This window comes from Petaurus breviceps, unplaced genomic scaffold (genome assembly GCF_028583685.1).
Source record: "Petaurus breviceps papuanus isolate PSGF00001 unplaced genomic scaffold, PetGlider_PUasm1.0 175, whole genome shotgun sequence".
NCBI lineage: Eukaryota > Metazoa > Chordata > Mammalia > Diprotodontia > Petauridae > Petaurus > Petaurus breviceps.
The window spans coordinates 17,558,883-17,574,228 of NW_027185764.1; the positions used below are offsets into that span (position 1 = coordinate 17,558,883).

General features: G+C 39.3%; 1 long non-coding RNA gene across 1 annotated transcript; it reads left to right on the forward strand.

The window, feature by feature from the left end:
- The first annotated feature begins 1,650 nt into the window (after positions 1 to 1,650).
- LOC138158708 (uncharacterized) lies at positions 1,651 to 9,205 on the forward strand. The gene is made up of 4 exons (XR_011167714.1): positions 1,651 to 2,109; positions 3,918 to 4,097; positions 5,753 to 5,868; positions 9,089 to 9,205. It is a non-coding gene; the product is annotated as an uncharacterized lncRNA (long non-coding RNA).
- Positions 9,206 to 15,346: the final 6,141 nt, after the last annotated feature.

Below are 15,346 nucleotides of genomic sequence, written 5' to 3' on the forward strand. Positions count from 1 at the left end.
CCAAAAGAAAAGAACCACAAAAAAAAAAAAAAATAAAGTGAAGATAGTATGCTTCGATCTGCATTCAGACACTATAATTCTTTGTCTGGATGTGGATAGCATTTTCCACCATGAGTCCTTTGTGATTGTCTTAGATCTTTGTATTGCTGAGAACTAAAGCTATTCACAGTTGATCATCAATGGAATGTTGCTGTTACTGTGTACAAAATTTTCCTGATTCTGCTCTTTTCATTTTGCATCAGTCCATATGTGTCTTTCCAGGTTTTTTATGAAATCCACCTGCTCATCATTTCTTATAGCACAATAGTATTCCATTACATTCATATGCCACAACTTATTCAGTCATTTCAAAATGGGTGGGCATCCCTTCAATTTCCAATGTCTTGTCACCACAAAAAGAACTGCTATAAATATTTCTACAAATAGTCCTTTTCTCTTTTTTATGATCTCTTGGAGATACAGATCTAGTAGTGGTATTGCTGGATCAAAGGGCATGAACAGTTTGATTGCCCTTTGGATATAGTTCCAAATTGTTCTCCAGAATGGTTGGATCAGTTCACAACTCCACTAACAATACATTAGTGTCCCAATTTTCCCACATCCTCTTCAACATTTATCATTTTCCTTTTTTGTCATATTAGCCAACTTGATAGGTGTGAAGGGATACCTCAGAGTTGTTTTAATTTGCATTTCTCTAATCAGATGTGATTTACAACAATTCTTCATATGACTACAGATAGCTTTGATTTCTTCATCTTCATCCTTTGGCCATTTATCAAGAGGGCGTAGCTTGTATTTTAAGAAGCCTTTCTATATTCCACAAGGACCATTCTGGCCTTCTCTTCCCTCCACCCTTTCATATTTATTCTGTATATATCTTTGAGCCTGTTGTGTCTTCCTACTTGGATTGTAATAAACTTCTAGAGAACAGGGATAAATAAAACAATTATTGCTACCCTAAAGTGAAATTGGGAAGTTAAGGGTTTTTCCTACCTTCTACAGGAAAACTTTCCCAACCCTTCTTAATTCTAATATCTTCCCTCTTAATTATTTCTCATTTATCTTGTATATAGCTTGCTTTGTATTTGCTTATAGTCTACACCAATTAGTGTTAGCTCCTTGAGGGCAACTGTCTTTTGCCTTTTGCCCTAAAACTAAGCACAGTGACACATAGTAGGTACTTAATAAATGTAGATGCTCAAAGAAAGGTAAAAAGGTGTGGGCAGGGAGGGTGGAGGAGAGGGGGAGAATGACTATTTGCAGGGTTATGTTTCAGAAGTTCTTTTGAGTTTGTGTCGGACTACTTGGCCGCTGAGTCCCTTTCACTCTGAGGTTCTGGGGCGCCTTTGCGGCCCCACTGCCCACCACGAGGCCTGGCCCTAAGAAGCAGGCCACCAGTAAATGTTTGTGGGTTGACTGCCTAAATCGGGCATCTTCTACGTGCCAGGAAATCTGTGCGTGCCAAGCACTGAGGAATCCGATAAAGTCATACACCAGGCGCCTGTCCTCGGGGGCTCACGTTCTAATGGGGGAGGGGGAGACACAAGTTATATAGAGTTTAAATGGAAGATGACGCTCAAAGAGACGGCCCTGAGAACGCGAGTGCGCAGTAACCCGGTTGGAGAAGCGGCGTCCTAGCTTCAATTTGGGGCTGGGAATCACGAAGAACTGAGCTCAAATATCACCTGAGCAAATCACAAAACCTCGTCTATAAAATGAGAGCGGTTGGACTAGAAGAGCTCTAAACCTAAGATCTTAAGAACTACTCTCCATACCCGAGGAGTGCCCCAAGCGCCCTTCCAACCGCCCCACGGAGTAAAATCATAACAATGATAGTAATTGTAGGGGGAAGGGAGGGAGGAAAGGGGCGTGGCCTGAAGGAGGCGGAGTCAGGCAGCAGGCATTGATTGGCTCGGCTCGATCATCTCGGCGCTCGGCTGAAGCTGCCTGCTCCGGCGTTCGGCGCTCGGCGCTCCACTGTCGGTTTGAGGGGGCTCCCGGCCCATGCTTAAAGACTCTTGGCCACCATGTCTACTGCCATGAACTTCGGGACCAAGAGTTTCCAGCCCCGACCCCCAGATAAGGGCAGCTTCCCGCTGGACCACTTCGGTGAGCAGCAGCCCTTGTGGCCGGCTGCCGCCGGGGAGGACAGCGCGTGTGGTGGGGGAAGGAGGGGTCTGTGGGGCCAGAGGGGCGCTCCTGGGGGTCTGGCGGGGAGGAGCCCCCTCCCTCGGCCCAGCCTCTGCGCCCCTCCCCCTTCGCTCCCTCCCCCCTGCCCCCCCTCCGCTCTCTTTCCCCCTCCCTCCATCCTTCCCCCTCCTCCCCGTGTCCCTGCCCCACCCTTGCCCTCCGTCCCCTCTCCTCCCGCCTCTTATCTCTTCCCTCGCCTTTTCCCCTTCGCTGCCCCCTTCCCTTTCCTCTCCCTCTGACCCCCTCTCCTCCTCTATCCCTCCCCCCCAATCCCTTTCCCTCTCCTGTACCCCCGCCTCCTTCCCCTCCTTTATCCTCCTCTTTCCCTCCCTCCCTTCTCCTCCTCCTTCACTACCCTCCCTGCACAGCCTCCCTTCCACCTCCTCCCTCTGCCCTTCCTTCTTTCTTCCTCTGCTCTCCCCTCCTTTTCCTTCGCTTTCTCCCGTCCCCTTTTACCTCCTCCTGACCCCTCCATTCTCTCGGACCCCCTTTACCCCCTCTCTCTCTCCATACTCTCTCCTTCTGTCCCTTCCCCTCCTGCTCTCCTGACCCTCTCCCCTTTCCCTTCTTCTCACCTACACCACCTTCCCCCTTTCTCCTTCCTCTCCCCCCTCCACCCTGAATGTCCCCAGACCTTCCTGAGCCCTGAAGGCTGAACTGCTGCTTAACCTCCCCCAGCCTTCCAAACCCCCCCCCCATCCCTTTGAGGATCTTCTTTATGCATTTGAGATAGAAACTGGGCTCGTTCTGTTGGCTTCCCCCTTACCCACTCCAGTACAGCTCAAGCCTAGGAGATGGGTGAGATGGTTGGATTTGGGATGAGGGGCCCTGGGTTCATGTCCAAGCCTTGTCACCTCCCCTGTGACCTTGAGCAGATCACTTAACCCCTCTAGACCAATGTCCTCTTTATTTTTTTTGGAGGGCAGTTGGGGTTAAGTGACTTGCCCAAGGTCACATGGCTAGTTAAATATTAAGTGTCTGAGGCCGGATTTGAACTCCAGGGCCGGTGCTCTGTTCACTGCAGCACCTAGCTGCCAGTCTGTCCCCTTTTAATGAGGAGATTGAACTAGATGGCCTCTTCACCCCTCTCAAATCTGTGATTCGCCTCATTCCCCAAATAGAGCAGTGGGAACAGGTCCTGAGACCAGCTGAGGGAATGGATGCTCCCCCTTAGCCTTGTTCCAGGCTGAGCTTGGGGAGCACAGAAATACCACCCCACAGCTGGTGCTGGGCCTGTTGATTGGCCAGCCTGCACCGCCCACCACGCTGCTTTGGGGAGAAAAGTGATTTACAGCCTGTTTAATTTTCAACTAGATCTTGGGCCATTATCTTGCCACAGTTTTGTTTCTTACCCATCCCAAAGGTTGATTGGCTTAAAATGAACAGAGGCAAAGGTGACTGGAAGATACTACACCCAAGGGTAGTATGAGAATTTAGGTCTTAACCCAGTGAAGAGTAGTTACAATTTAATTAACTGATTCTTTTTACATCTCCTCCCCCCCCCCCTTTTTAATATTAAGTGTGCTGGAACCCTATGCCCCAAACATTGTTGTCCAGAGAACACTTTCAGACTTACAGTATGTTGACAAAAACCATAAATGTCCTCAGGAGTCCTTAGATAGATAAGAGGTATCAGGTTGGGGGGAGCAAGGTTGGAAAAAAATCTAATGTTTTAGGGAAATGTCACCCATGTCAGTATATGCTCACAGAATGCCTGTTCCCCTTAGCTACACAGGCCAGAGTTCCACAGTTTACAAGTGCTGCTTGAGAAGATTATGGAGATGATGCAATCAGTGAATCTTTTGACAACACACTTTACGAACTTGTGTAATTATATCAGGAGAAAAATACAGGGTGTTTAAAAGTCTTAGTATGCTAAGACTTTTGGGGTGCCCTGTATTGCTAAGGTATTTATGATAGGTTAATGCTGTTGTGATTTTATCAAAATTTAAAGGCAACATTCTTTCCCCAGATGATAAGATTTTTTTCTCTTAACATAATTAGGAAGGTATCAGGCTATCCTTGTCATCAAAAGATACCAGGAACTCATATCGTGGTACAAATATTACACATACATATAACATACTTTAAATGTCTGCTTATAGTTATTTTTTAAGTCTTTCCCTCTAACCAGAAAAGGAAAAATATATACCATCTGTAGTTCCTCTGAAAAGAACTTTGTTCAGTTTATTACCTCATAGTTAGGCCAAAAATGTAGGGGGAGAACAGGTTTAAAAAACCTGTCCCTTAATTTTCTAAATCTTGGTGTTAGAAGTGCTGTGTTTTAGAATGGTGTACAGCTGGAAAATGTTTGTTGAAGGAAGGAATAAAATGAGCAGGAGTTTGATTTAATGAGCCTAATTAAGTGAATATGCAGACTAACAAAAAAAAATTTAACTACTAATCCACCCTAGAAAAACAGCCAAAGTTCCCTTCAAGAAATACTCCGAAACTTTGATATTACGGGGGAACTGTGACCCATGTGTTATCCTTGGCCCTCCTATATATACATATTTATGGGATAGACATACAAGGATATTAAGCCTGCAGAGGACTTTAAGAACAGCTAATGTGACATATATAGGGTCTAAAAAAATGGATTTTTAGTATTTGTAGCAAGTATTTTGAAAACGATTCAAATAGCAAAATAATTGTTTAGCTCATTGGCAGAAATGAGTAATTTCTTTTAGTTGATCTCTTAGGTTGAATTAGGTAAGAATTTGCATAAACTAATACTAACTTTCAGTACTTAGCAATTTTTTCAGGTTCCCCAAGGCTTTAATAAAAATAGAATAGGAAAATCAAGTTTATGAAGCCCTTATACAGTTTATTGGACAGTTATACGAAATTTTTATATGAGTATCTTGTTTTAAGAATATTAATATTTTAATAATGTTACCATTAATTTATATACAAAGATAATTCTAATATGTACTAAGTCTTAGTATTTAAGGAAACTTGCTGTGAATCATTTTATAATGCAAACAGCCTCTTTTGTCAGTTTTTCATATTGGTTTCTTTAAAGTGAGAATATGCCTCTCTTCATTTTGGCATTGTTTCATTTTGTGATATTTACTCTTTTTTTGTGAATAGTCTTTACAAATTACTATATGTTATAATTGCCTAGAATACATACAATGTCTTTGTACAGACTTCTAGTCATTTTTATGTTGACTGAATTCTGGGACTTCTTCCCCAGAAATGGTTATTAAACTAGGAACTTGAGTGCTTTGGAGAAATGACATATACATAATTATTTTTGCTAATTATAAAAAATTAAAATTCACAGGACAATGGCTTTGACTGAAAAATGAAGTCTTCCACTATACTTAGTATGAGCTTTTAAAATGTTACTAAAATACACATTTGTGAGTAGAGTTCTAATCTGAGTATCCAGTAATGTGGGGGTATGAATAAAATTTTAATCTTTACAAATAAATTTGTAAGTAATTTTTTCAGTATTGCATATAATTATTCCTGGGGGAAATTTTTCACAATTGGAATAATTTCATTTTATAGTGACAGGTTTTCATTTTTTAAAAGAATTTTTTTTTTATTCTAGGTGAATGTAAAGCTTTTAAAGAAAAATTCATGAAGTGTCTTCGTGATAATAATTTTGAAAATGCTTTGTGCAGAAATGAATCAAAAGAATATTTAGAATGCAGAATGGAAAGGCAAGTACATGTCAACTTTTAACATCTCTGCACATGGGCATTTTTTTCTGGGAATTCATTGCAGTGAAGCTAATCCAGGCCTTTGGCATAACTGCAGTATTCCACAGCTATAGAATTGTTTGTCCATGAAATTGAGGATTATCGTATTAAATTGTACTAAAGGATACTTAACAATCCTGAGACCATTTTATTGAATGATAGAATTATGTGGGGTTTGGGGTTTCGTTCCTTTACTTTGTTTGCTTTCCAAATTTGGACGGTGCTATTAACTAGTCATTCAGGCTTTTAAGTTGTACTTTTTTAAAAAAAATGCTGACAGCACACAAAGATTTGAAAATTGTGGGTACAGAGTTTCTGTCTTATTTTCAGACTGTAAAAATACACATTCAATTGTTTTGATCTATTGAGAGGGCTATTTGGTATGTGAAGAAGAAGACAATAACTTATTTTAAAAGAGATGAAAGATGAGACATTCTTTCTGTCTTGACCAAAATACACTAGAACTTGCTTTTAAAACAAACCCACCCAAAGATGATCCGTAGAGATTTAATTTAAAATAGGAGCTACTTTTAGGCCCTCTAAATAGTGAAAAGGGAAAGTATGTAGCTTCTAATTATAATAGCTAGTTAAAAAAAAAAAGTTATGCTTTTTAAACGAATCTGAGCCCATCATCAGCTCCTTGAGGAATTCAGCCTTCAAACTTGGTTGTCTTTGTCAGTGACAGCTTGATATAAGCCAATCCATTGTAAACCCTATTTTTTAGTTTCCCTTAACAAAACTCAGAAATTTCCTTTAGGGCTAAAATATATTACATTTCTCTTCAGGCCCCACACAGAAGTCTTTGAAAGAAGTGTCAACAAAACAGTTTAAGATTTTTAGGTAATGCTAGAAGTGGGAAGGCCCTTTAAAAAATGGTTTTGTTTTTGTACTTTAAGCTTTCTGTAGATTTTAGTCCTCAAACTGAACAAAAGAACTTTAATCTGAAAAGATCTGGTTTAATAATTCATTTACAAATAATTAAAATTATCAACTGCCATGCAAATGTCTTAAATTTTGCTACCCTTTGTAAAAATGGCATCTTTTTGGTTGAAGTTGCATTTTTTGGTTTTTATATATATACACAGCATAGACGATTTCATTACTACTTAAGAGATTATACTGAATCTCACAGTCATGTGCTTGCCTCTGGAGATAGTACAGAGGGGCCAACCTCTGCTTTCTCTTCATTTCCTGAATTTGCTTTTAGGAATAACCTAAAGTCTACATTTCAAATATCCATTCCCCCAGTGCAGTGGTGGGCTCCCTACTGTGCTTTTCCATATTTGTGTGGTTGGTTTTGGGGGTATTTTTTTGCTTTTTTTTTTGGAGGGAGGAAGGAAGGGCAATTGGGGTTAAGCGACTTGCCCAAGGTCACACGATTAGTAAGTGTTAAGTGTCTGAGGCCAAATTTGAACTCAGATCCTCCTGACTCCAGGGCCGGTGCGACACCTCACCTCTCCTTTTCCGTGTTTTCTAGTCAGGGTGGTTTGATGGAAAGAACATCGAACTTAGCAGTAGAAGATGTACATTGTAGCCCAGGCTCTACTACCCACTTAGCACTGGTGAATTTTAACCAAGTCACTTAATCTCTCTTTCTTATTTGTAATGTGGAATCCAGATAATATCTCCAGAGAGTTCTTAGGAGAAAAGCTCTTTGCAGACTGTGAGTGAGCTCATAACAGGTCGGGTTTTTTCCCTCAAGTTTAGTACCAGATGCCAGAATCACCTCTTTGTGTTTCCTTGTCATCAACCCCTCTTCCCACTCCACCCCAAACTTCCCTGAACCTCTGCTATGTAGCTGCAACATGGGCCACACAGTGAATGAACTGGTTAAGCCCAGGGGAAGGGAAAGATAAAGCAGTAAAAGGGATTGTAAGACATCTGTGTTTAAGCAAAGGATTATACTTAATTTTATTTTAGCTTCTACCAAATCATTTAACCTTAGTTTCCATTTTCTTGTGGTGGCAAGGAGTATGGCAGTGATCTTAGGTTTAAAAATCCTTTTGATGAAGGAAAAAACTGTATGAATGCTCAAGAATCACGAGATTTTGAGCTGGAAGGCTCATAGAGATCCATCATCTCCTCTAATCCCCCTTTTATAGATGGTGACATGGGCCTGGGGAGGTGGTCAGGGCCAGCTGATAAGGAGAGCAGGGATTCCAACCAAGGTTTTCTCCTTCCAGACACTACCTCATGCTGCCCCCAGATTTTCATTTAATACTGAGTTGAAAGCTACCCAGGCATACATTGTGCTAAGCCAGCATCTGGCACCGATACTTGAATATCCTCTTACTTCATTAGGCCATTCTTGTAACAACTTTGATGAGGCACGCAACACAGTAATGTCTGTGTTTGAGGAGTTGAACTACTATTTTTGCAGAGTAAATCAGAATTATAAACCAGTTTCCCAAGGTCATAGAATCAGAGTCAGGGCTGGACCTCAGAGGTCATTATATGCAGCCACCTCTTTTTTTTTTCTTTTAAACAAAGAAGGAAACAGGCCCACAGAGATAAAGTTCCTTTTCCAGGTGCTGTAGCTGGGGTGGCAGAGATGGGGTTTGAATTCAAGTCCTCTGACTCCAGATCCAGCTCTCTCCACTACACCAGTCACCTGTCTCAGTTGTTTCTGTATTTCGCCTAAAGAGTAACAGGGCAGCTAGTTAGCAGAGTGGATAGAATGCTGGCCCTGGAGTCAGGAAGAACTGAATTCAAATTTGACTTCAGACTCTTACTAGCTGTGTGACCCTGGGCAAGTCACTTAACCCTGTTTGCCTCGGTTTCCTCATCTGTAAAATGAGCTGGAGAAGAAAATGGCAGACCAGTCCAGTACCTTTGCCAGGAAGACTCCAAATGGTCATGAAGAGTCAGACACGACTGAAAGAACTGAACAACCCAAAAAAATTAACACACACACTTGGGACCCCAGAGACATCCAGAGGAGTCTTAGGTAGCTAACTAAAACTACTTGCAAAATCTCTTAATTTGCCAGATTCCTGTAGGTTGAGTAACATGAAAAGGGAGGAAACGTGAGTTTTATTTGACTATAACCAAGCACTCATCATTTATCAGGCCTTATAAAATTATTTTGAACTCTATCCAGCAAAATACACACCAATGTAGCACTACATTAGGAAAGTTTTTAAGATGCTTTTTTTAAAATCTTTTTTCATTTATTTCTTAGGCAGCTAATGGCACAAGAATCACTGGAAAAGCTGGGATTTAAAGATCTAATGGGTGAAAAATCAGAAACAAAAAAGAACTTGTAATGGGAAGAAGACAATTGAATTACTTCTTATGAGAATCCTCTGTAGTGGTTCATATTGTACATTCTCCTTTAATTGTTTCCACCATTTGTAAGAGATTAATATTTGACCCTGATTGATATTAAAATCTTACTTAGGAAAGTTTTGTTTGAAGGATTTTTTTTTTTTTGAGAAGGATTTGCTTTGTTTGAAGGATTCTCTTTTTTCAGCATTCACCTTAATGAAGTAAGGGGCAAGAAATCAAAATGATGTTACCATACATTGCTAATGTCAGTCCATGGGTAAAGAGTCTAATCCTGACATAAACCAAAGTTAGGGAAAATACTTTTATAAAGTAAATTTAATCTTTCAAAATTATCATTTGGTAAATTATTTCTTTTCAGAGACTTTGCTAAAAAGTATATGGGGTTTGGGGGCATTTTTTTTCTAATATGTAAGCTTTTCTTCATTTAAATTATAGGCCCATAATATGTGATTTGATAGAAATATTTGTAAATAGATGGCTTTTATCTTCTGTAAATGTCTGATTTTTAATAGAGTACTATAAATATTCTCAAGTTAACTAAATGCCGATAAAGTTGTCTATTTATACAGCTGTTATCAAAAAATAAAAATACATTTTTTTAAAATTAATTTGTTTCCTTTTAGTTTACAGGATTCAATTCCACAATTCCTTGAGTTTCACATTTTTTCCCCCTCCCTTCCCTCCTCCCCATGGCGGCATATGGTCAAGTATAGGATCTATAAATAACTTTCACATTATACATTAGTCAGATTATAAAGACAGATTGTATCAGATGGAATGAAAAATGGTAAAGAGGACGTAAAATCAAACAAGAGAAGGAAAAAGATCAGGTATTTTGCTTCCACCTGGATATAAACTCCGTTCTTTCTAGTTCTTTCTCTGGATGCACATATTTCTCTCCATTATGAGTCTTTTGGGATTGACATATCACTGCATTGCTGAGAAGAGTCCAGTCTATCAAAGTTGGACACAACGTATGTGTGTCTGTAATTGTGTGCAAATTTCTCCTGGTTCTACTCTTCTCACTCAGCATCAGTTCTTGTAAGCCTTTCCAGGTAAATATGAAGACCGTCTGCTCCTCGTTTCTTACAGCACAATAGTATTCCATAACATGCATATAACACAACTTGTTCAGCCATTCCTCAATTGATGGGCACCCCCTTAATTTCCAATTATTTGCCACCACAAAAAGAGCTGCTATAAACATTTTTGTACATATGGGTCTTCTTCCTACTTCTATGATCTCTTTGGGATACAACCCTAGGAGTGGTATTGCTGGGTCAAAGGATATGAAAGTATTTATAGCCCTTTGGGCAACAAAATATTTTCTTCATAATTCAGAATTATGTATCTTAAATTTCCTTTTTCAATAAAATGAAAAAATACAAAAGAAATGAGAAATATTTTGACTTCTGATATATTTGTCTCTGTTTTTCAAATCATGTATTTGCAGATTCCAAGTATGTTTCTAAATAGTTAAACTTATTGTTTGTCTTAGCCTTTATAAAGTTGGTCAAATATTTTAAAACTTGTCTATTTTCACTTCTTGAAAAGCAGAACATCTGGGATTTCATCAACACAAGCTATCTTTTCATTACCCATAAATCATATTGTTTTACTTTTTATAGAAACTTCTGAAATCTTGATATCTCAGCATTGTTACATCCAAGTTCTTTGTTAAGGACAAAATGTTATAATAGTGCTAATATCTTTTCATATTTTTCCTCACCAATGTATAGGAGCATATATAGTAAGGATGGCAACATACCCGCTGCACTTGATTAATTGCAATATTTTGCCCCATTAATTAATTGGTCTACTTCTAGATTCCCCTTCTCTAAGAAGGGGAATTTGGGAATAGACTTGGAATTTGAATAGTTTTAGGTTGGATGAAATATCGCTTCATCTTTGTTTATTCCTCTACCTTTGATACATACTGTACCAGTGGTGAAGGGGAAGGGGATTTGTCTCACTCCTCCTCACCATGTCAGTGGTGCCTTACTGATGGTGGAAGGAAAAGAGAAAAATTCCTCTACCCCTCTCCCACCTCCCTAAACAAAATTCCAGAAGAGTTGCAAGGGAAAAGGTGAAAAGCAATTCTTTGAAGACCTGGGTTCTTCGTCTATAGCTGGCTCTCTTCTCAACTGCCAGTTGTTAGCCCTAGCAACAGACTCCTTAAAAAAGGCATGTCCTTTTCTGCAAAGCTGACTGGCTTTTTAAACAGAAACAAGCTGGCTAATCCTTCAGCCTCCCAATGGCTTTTGACCACACAGTCTATCCAGTGGATAGAGGCACAACAAAGTATAATAACTTCTTTGCCCTTAACTTTAGTATTTGCACAGAGGTTGCTCATTGTGAATTTTTTGAGGTCTCATATGTTTTAGAAGACAAAATGATCCACTCTAAAACCAAACACACACACACACAGACACACACTCTCCGTTCAATTCATTAAATATTTATTAAATGCTTAGGGTGTGCCATGCACTATTTTAAGTGCTGGAAATACAAATAAAAAGAAAAACAGTCTCTGCCCTTAAGGGACTTGCAATCTAATGGGGAAAAACCACACTTCCCAAGGAAGCTGGAAGGGGTGGGGGAGGACTATGTTCCATGGAATCCAAACCAAGCCAAGCTACTGATGGAGAGTTAGCTGAAAGGTCCAGATCTCTGTCCTCCATAAAGGAAAGCTTTGGGGAAGTTTGGTGCTCTACCCTCCAGTCAGAGAAGAGGAGACTGAGGGACTAGATAAAGTGTTTAGTATACAAACCTGACTTAATCAGCATGATGATGAGATTTCAGGTGATGAGCTTATTCTGGGTGGGGCATCTTATTCCCTGGACTCCAAACCAAGTGCAATGCAGAAGGAAAGTATATAATATATACCTTATATTATATATATATAATATGCATATAATATATAATATACATATTATATATGATATATACATATTATATATGATATATAATATATACTTTATATACTTAATATAATAGAAAATAATGGGGAAGGGGTAATAAACTAGTAGCTGGGGGGAATCTGGAATGGCCTGTAGAAGTAGAAGGAGATGCTTTAGCTGATCTTTAAAGGGCTCAGTACCAAGAGAAGGGAAATATATTCTAAGCATAGGGGGAACGATCTGTGAAAAGGTATAGAAATATGGGAGTTGGAATGTCATATGTGAACTGTAGTAAGGCCAGTTTATATTGACCATAGTGTGAAAGGGATTTATGTATAGGGTGTCCTAAAAGTCTTCATGCCATTTTAAGTTTTGAAACACCCAATGTAATGATCCCAGAAAAGGTAGATAGGAGCCAGGCCATGAAAGACCTTAAGTGCCAAAGAGGAGTTTGTATTGATCCTGGCAGTGATAGGGAGCCCCTAGAGATGATTGAATAGTAGAGTAACATGGAAACTGAACTGTCTTAGAAAAACATTTTGGCAGCTCTGTGGAGGAAGAATTGGAGATGGAAGAGACCAGAGGCGGGGAGACCAATTGGACTGCAAAATATTTATAGCAGCATTTTTGTAGTAGCAAAAAGGTGGAAACAAAGGAAATGCCCATCCGTTTGAGAATGGCCAAATTGTGGTATATGAAAGTAATGGAATATTTCTATACTGTAAGAAACTATGCAAATGAAAAATACAGAAAAGCATGTGGAGAAACAAACTGATACAAGGTGAAATAAGAAGAACCAGGAGAACAAAATACAATGACCACAGTAATCTAAATGGGGAGGACAAAGCATTCTAATGACCAAGAATGGTCCCCCCAAAGAGCTATGAGAATGCATCTCTCTCCTTCTTTCCAGAAGCATATTAATATCAGTGAAAAATATTGGTGACTGAATATACCATTGGACTTGGTTGACTTGTTGGCTAATGTTGTGGAAATGTGTTTTCCCCTCCCTTTATTTGTTAAAAGAAATGATTTTCTGGGTAGGGGAAGAATATATGGGAAGAAAAAAAAGATACAAAACCAAGATATCAAAGTTTTTCCACACAATCATTGGTAACTTTAGAGAGAATAGTTTGAATTGAGCAATGATGTTGGAAGCCATATTAAAAAGGCTTGAGATGTGAGTGAGAGGAGGGAAAACTGAGACAAGAGGCAACAGCCTGTTCTAGGAGTTGGACCCTGAAACGGAGAATGTCTGTAGGATGATGATAGCTATGATCAGGTCAAGTGGGGACTTTTGAAGGATAGGAGATGCCTTGGCATGAAATACCAAGTTCAAACAAAGTTCTTGTGTGTAGATAATATATAACCATTCCCTAAATACTTTGTCAAGTTATCAGGTGGCCTCTTTTGCTTTTCCTTTGGGCTTGAAATTTTTTTCTTTTATTCTCAGCCATGAAGGCTCTGTGTTTGTCATATGGTAACAGTGGAGTTTGGAGTGCCCCATTCTAGAGTTTCCTAGTTCTGTTTCTTAATGATATTGTGCAATAAAATAAGACTTATGTGGCTCCTGGGCAACTTAAACCTTAAAATATGTCCATTGTGCCTCATGAGAGCATGAAAACCTTAGAAAAGCTTTAGGGTCCTGATCTGCAAATTCTAATTCTGTATACTTTGATGTGTCAATCAATCACCAAAGGACAAGGCAGGTCAATTGATGCAATTTTGGTTTTTTATAATTTAGCATAATTTCTCCTATCTGTGCCAATGTACTTTAAATACAAATAATTCCAACCAGATATTATAATTTTACTTTGAAAGAAAAAGTTTCATCCTATGGACTTAAAAAATATATATATATATACTTCATCAGTTGGTACAGCTTGATACTTCAAGGTAGTATTAAATTTCCAGTCCTTCTAGTTTAATGTGGCACAAAATCTTGGGTTTCCCTGCTCCTGTTTACCAGCCAAGAGATTGGAAGTTGGAGGTAAGCATGGTGAAGGGTAAAGCAATGCTAGCAGTTGTCTCCCTGTTTATAATATAGCTGGACAGATGGTTGAATCAAGAGATGACTTTTTTATTCCTCTCTCCCTCTTGAAATTCCATTGTATCTACTTTGAACTTAATATCTGTATACATGGTATAGTCCCCTCTACTCCAGAGAATGTAAGTTCTATGAGGGCAAGGTCTGTTTTCTTCTGTCTTTGTGTCCCTGGTATCTAGCATTGTGCCTTACCTAGTAGATATTTAATAAATGTTTGTTAGGTTGAATTGAGTTAAACTGCATATTTAAGAGGTAGGTGCTGACCCCATTGTCCCTTCCACATTGGTGTTCATAGGATGTCCACTTCAATTGAAGGCCTCAAGCCACTCAGGACTCAACTTGTATAGAGATTTTTAGACAAAGAATTGCCTTGCCACTTATATAAGTCTGCCCCATCATCAGTATAGTGAGGCATTTTGGGTAGTGGACCACCAAAATGAGGGTATTTTCTGAATCACCTAATAAAGAATGAGGAATGTATGGGGAGGAATGGGGTTGAATAGGATGCTTGGTCTTCAAGTCAGTTAAGCCTTAGCATACACAAATCCTGGGGAATTGGTGTCAAACCCAGGTGAATCAGGTTTCATCAGCTCACACCCACAAATCGCAATTACATATCACAGGGAGAATAAATTTCCCACCTGTGGTCCCCAATTTCTGCAAGGAAGAGGAAGAAATGGCTCCTTTCTTTGTTATTATATCACAGCATTCAATTTTGATTGTTTTATTGTTGATATACTTCCCCATTTATGTTGCAATCGTCATTGGATATATGGTTTTCCTGGCTCCATTTACTTATTCTGCAATAGTTAATGTAGATCTTTCCAAGTCACCATTTCTTTCTTTTTTTTTTTTAATTTGCTTTTTTGGAGGGCAATTTGGGGTTAAGTGACTTGCCCAAAGTCACATGGCTAATTTTTGTGTTAAGTGTCTGAGGCCAAATTTGAACTCAGGTCCTCCTGACTCCAGAGCCAGTGCTCTATTCACTGCACCACCTAGCCACCCCCAAGTCACCATTTCTTATAGTATAGTAATATTCCATTATATTTGTGTACCCTAATTTGTTGAAGTTGTATTGATCCTTCCTGACCTCCAAACTCCTGGAAAAAAAGAGAGCTGAGGTCTCAGACAATGTCATTATGAACCCCAAACCTCCAGTTTTAGAAAAGGGGGGATTTCCTTGGCAACACTTGTCTTGAGATTTGCTT